This window comes from Hydra vulgaris, chromosome 12 (assembly GCF_038396675.1).
Source record: "Hydra vulgaris chromosome 12, alternate assembly HydraT2T_AEP".
Taxonomy (NCBI): Eukaryota; Metazoa; Cnidaria; class Hydrozoa; order Anthoathecata; family Hydridae; genus Hydra; species Hydra vulgaris.
Genome location: NC_088931.1, coordinates 60,478,019 through 60,483,520, shown reverse-complemented (window position 1 = coordinate 60,483,520; position 5,502 = coordinate 60,478,019).

The following is a 5,502-nucleotide window of genomic DNA, read 5'->3' as shown; positions in this document are numbered from 1 at the left end:
AATTTATTTTATTACAATGCTAGGCGCTAATTTACATCTCTAACCCCCTATTTTTATTTTTGATTATGATAGAAAAATTTATCCTGATTTAGAATCGTATAAAAACATAGGCCTGAAAATAAAAGGAAAGTTCTCTAATTTGATGTTGAAGTGTCAAAAAATATACCAAAAACGCTAATATTCGCCTTTTTTTTTGAAAATAAGTCAATAATTTAAGGCGGTAAACGTAATGAAATAAATCAATAAAAAAACGGTTTTTATTTCGCTAAAACATTTTATGGAGAAATTTGTTGTGCATTTTCTTTTTATTTTAGTATTTTTTTTCTTGAAAAAACTTCGAATTTCATACACATATTTTTTTAAATATATTAATGATTTTAGATAGACAAATGTTACTATATACAAAAATAATAATCAAACGGGATATTCATCTCCAACTTGGTTTCAAAAGTGAAAATAAGAATGTTATTTAAAAGTTGCGCCCACATAAATTCTGATAAATAATCGGGAATCATTTCTCGATTTGTGGGCCAAAACATAGCTTTAAATTTGACTTCGTTTTTTTGCCAGACTGCCTTAACCCTGTTTGCTGTAACATTTGTTGCGGAATCAACAAAATATAAAGTATGGTTTACTGTACCATGTTGAAAACCTCGCACTGCTAAACCTCGGTATGCTGCCCACATATCGCTCCATATTTCAGTTCCAGGACGAATCCATTGTATAATGATGAGTAATAAGGTTGCTGCATCGCAGTGCGCTACAGGAATGAGCACCAAAATTCCATCGATCTTTTACAATTCTACCTCGGTTGTATTTCCTTCTTGAAAAAAGTGATTCATCTATTTCCACTATTGAACCTGGCCCTCCTAATTGCACACGGTTGTTAAGGAAATAAGTAACGGCCATGTCTCTACAAAATTGGTTCCAATCAACTACAGTTTTATTGCTACCAATTTCTAAATCCTTTTGAATGTCTTCTACTGAAAGGCCACAACTTTTTCCGGCGCTACGAGTCCAAATATAGGTAATACCTATTATTTGCCAAAGTTTCAGTTGAGATCTTTCAAAATCATCTTCAAATCTTTCTATCGACATTATGACTACTTTGTTCGTTGCACTGGGTGTTACATCGAGAACAGATCATATTGACAGCAAGTTAACCAAACTCCCAGCACCACCGGATGCACTCGTTATTGATGTTTTTAAACCTGCAACCAATTTCCGGTAAATTAAGGCTATCAAACTCAGTAATAGTCGGTCGCCTAGCATTCGCCATTTTAATTCTAAAACAGAAATACAGAAACACTTCTTATAGAGAGAGTCTTTTATAATTTCATTTTGTTTTTTGCAAATTTTTTGCATCAGAATTTTCATAAAGCATGGTGGTAAAGACGTGCGTCAGAAAATCCATTTTAGCGATACTCATAAAGAAATGCATTTGTTGCTTTTATTTCACTAGCTAATATGTCGAGAGAGATTGCAGAAGGCTGAAGCAGCTTACTTGATTTGCCATAGTTATAAAGGAGAAAAAGAATGCTCTCCTAAAATCTGCACATGACTTCCTAAACTACATCTACAAAGACGAGCTGCAAGAAACTTATCCCAATCTTGTTATTGCGTTACAAATCATTCTTACTTTACCAGTTACTGTTGCAAGTGCAGAACGTAGCTTCAGCAAGTTAAAACGAATTAAAATATTTTATAGGTTAGTATAAATAATCTTGCTTCATTATACATAAATACATGTAGCTATATTTCTTTGTATCTTTTAAATAGGTCAACAATGTCTTCCTTAGCAATGCTGTGGATTGAGAACGAGGTTACAAGAAAATTAAGCTATGAAGGCATAATAAATGAGTTTGCAAACATGAAAACACGTTGCAAACCCTTTTTTTGATGGTTTGCGACGTACTTGTATTATCTGCGTAATACATTTACAGTAGTTAAAGAAACTCTTCACTAGTAAACTCTGTATCAATTTAACAAATATAAAATATATCTAATTGAATTTAAGCGTTAATTTGATCGTTTTTAGTCTTATTAGCGGCGACATTGAAATATGTCAGGTACTCAACTGTTTTAAAGTAATCTGTAAATTTTATCCAATGTTTTAGAAAAAATAAATAAAAAATTGGGACCCTAATAGCTAGTTTTTTTGTGGGGAAAGGGGGGGAGGCACAGACCTACTTGTCACGGCACTGATATTACATATTGTTTTTTATTTATATTATAAATGTTTTCCTTTATATATAGTTTTATGCGCTATATTCACTTTTTTAAACCAGCTCTATTCATTAACGTAGAAAAAAACAATTTAAAAGCTTTCATGCATTAATGTTACTATTAAATAAGATTTAATTGTCGTTTTTGCAAAGTATTGTGTTTATATTGTTGGCGGAACTAAGAATTTTAAAAGAGCCTGAGGCAATACTACTTTTAATGAAAAAAAAGAAAACCCATAAATTTAAAAAAGTCTTGAAACCACCCCATTTTTTCAAAAGGAGGGTGACAGCCACCCTAATTACCCCCTCCACCCTAGTTACGGGCCTGACATGACAGGTGCTAGTTTATAAAAATAATAAAATATTTAAATAAATACGAAATACTTATTAAATACTAGACTAAGTTAAATGTTATATTAAGTATATAACTATGCTTTAAATAATCAAAAAAATATTTAATTTTTAATATTTATTCAAAAAAGTATTTAAATATTCAAACAACAATAAAGTCTTATATATTTTTTAAAACGCAACTATAAAAAATAATTAAAATATTAATCTAGAAGTCCAATCATGTCTTTTTAGTTTTTATTAGCTGAAATCAACTCTCTATTAATGAATTGAGTTCTAATGTAAGATTCCCCTGCTTTCTGCTGTGTGGAATTTCTCCTGCAGCTTCTGTAACCATCTGAACACACCTCTCAAATAATTGTGTATGAAAACTCCATTGGGGAACAACCATGTGGCTGGTAATAAAATATTTAATAGCAGTAGATATAAGATTGCATTTCAAAGGTGACTCTGTAACTTTGTTGTTCCAGTCAATGAGGCTGTAAAGATTCTCAACAATGTTAATATCAGGCGTTCTTCGATGCCTATGGCTATAATCACCAATATTAGTTCGCTCGTATTCATTTCCACGGAGTCTAAGAATTATCTTCATAGCTTGAGCTCTTTTTCTTTATTCTCTCTACATATCATTTTATAAAAATAGTTTCTGAATGCGCGTACCAAGCAGATCTTTTCACTATAGAAATTACAATATAATTGTAATTGGGCTATTAAATAGTGTATTGAGTACTATCTATGTTTTGAGTCAAGTACTTTACAAAATGAATAAAGTACCAAAAACTATAAAACACAAAAAACCATCGTCATCGCCATGTTCTCTAAACCTTTCATTCACTAATACTCATGGTCTTTCATTCACTAATACTCATGGTCCTTTCATTCACTAATACTCATGGTCGAATTAATTTTTCTCCTGTTGAGCCTTATCTCTTGCAAAGTTCACCAGACCTACTTGCTCTTGGTGAGACTAATTTGAGTTCAGCTGTCTCATCTTGTGATCTTAGTGTTGATGGGTAACTTCCTTTAATTCATAAGGACTCCAATAGTCACAAGCTTGGCCTGGGCATTTACATTCGTAAGAATTCACCCTTTTGTCGGGAAACTAGGTCTTAATCCACTGTCTATTCTTTCATGTGCTTTCGTTTAGCACCACTTTACTCTATCGCCTTTCTCTTTGTTCTATATCTCAAGACTGCACTCTTTTTAATGTTGTTTCTGATCATATTGACCAAGCCGTCTCTCTTTATCCATCAGCCAATATTGTTGTTGTCGGTGACTTTAATGCTCATCACACTGAATGGCTTGGTTGTAGCGTCAGTAACTCTGCAGGCATTAAAGCCTACAACTTTTGTCTTTCTCAATCCCTAACTCAAATAGTCAACTTTCCAACTCGTTTTCCAGCAATCCGAATCATTTTACTTTCTCTACTCGACTTGTCTAGTTTCTGATCCTAGTCAGTGCTCAGTTTCTCCACATTCACCCTTAGGTGCTTCTGATCACAGTTTGATCTCTCTAAAACTATTACCTCATTCTTCTTCATCATCTGAATTCCCCTATCATTGTACTTTTTCCAACTATCTTAAAGCTGACTGGGACTCTTGCCGTGATTTTCTTCGTGATGGCCCTAGGGTAAAAATCTTTCGTCTTCCTGTTGACAAATATGCTTCTTACCTAACTTTGTGGATTCAATCAGGGATGGAATCTTTAATTCCCTCTTAACAATTTCAGGTCAAGCCTTACTCTTCTCCATGGTTTTCCTCACATTGTGCTGCTGCGATTGCCAATCGAAACCGTTACTTCCATGTCTATCAGCAAAATAATTCTCCAGAAAACAGACATCTCTTTATTACGGATAGAAACATTGTAAAAAGGTTTTTTCTAACGCCAAAGCCCCCTATTTTTAGATCATAAAATCTCGTATTTCATCACAAAAACTAGGCTCTCGTGACTTCTGGAGAATCTTTAATAGTATCAATAGTAAGGCAAAACTGTAATTCCACCTCTCTTGTATGGTTAACTTTGTCACCTCACCTAAAGACAAAGCTGAATTGTTTGCTAAGAACTTTTCATCAATATCATCTCTTAATTGCACTAGTTGCGTTCTACCTGATACAGCCGTCAAACAGGTTGATCCATTGCTTGACATTCGTATCACTTCAGCTTCTTTATCTAAAATGATTTCCTGCTTAGACTCTTCTACAGCTCGGGGCCCGGACAACAAACCTGTTATATTCTTGCAGAAGTGTTCTCAGGAGCTGTTGTCTATACTTTCAAAACTATTCAACAAGTGCTTATCATCTGTTATCCATATTTTCAAAAATTCTGGAGAGCGATCTGATTTGTCTAACTACCGTCCCACTAGTCTTTTTCCTATCATAAGCAAGGTTTTTGAATCTTTAATTAAAAAACACTTGATCTCCCACCTTGAATCTAATAACTTACTTTCTGATCATCAATATGGACTTCGATCTTCTCATTCTACAGCTGATATGCTAACAGTAATAACCGATGAGTTATATCGTGCATTAGATAAAGGTGGTGAGATTAAGGTTATCGCTCTTGACATTTCTAAAGCTTTTGATAAAGTTTGGCATGCTGGTCTTCTCCATAAGCTTTCTTGTTAGAGTGTATTTGGTAATATCTTTAAGGTTATTGAATCCTCTCTTTCCAATCGTAGTATAGAAGTTGTCCTCGATGGACAGCACTCTTCTTCTTCTCTTATCTTTAGGGGTTATTCAAGGTTCAATCCTTGGCCCTATACTCTTTTTAATTTACATTAACGATCTTCCAGATACTCTCACATCTAAGGTAGCATTGTTCACTTATGATACTACCATTTATTCTTGTCATGGTAAGAATCAAACACTCTCTGATTGCTTGGAGAAGGCATTTGAGCTTGAAAAGGATCTCACTTCTGCTACAGCAT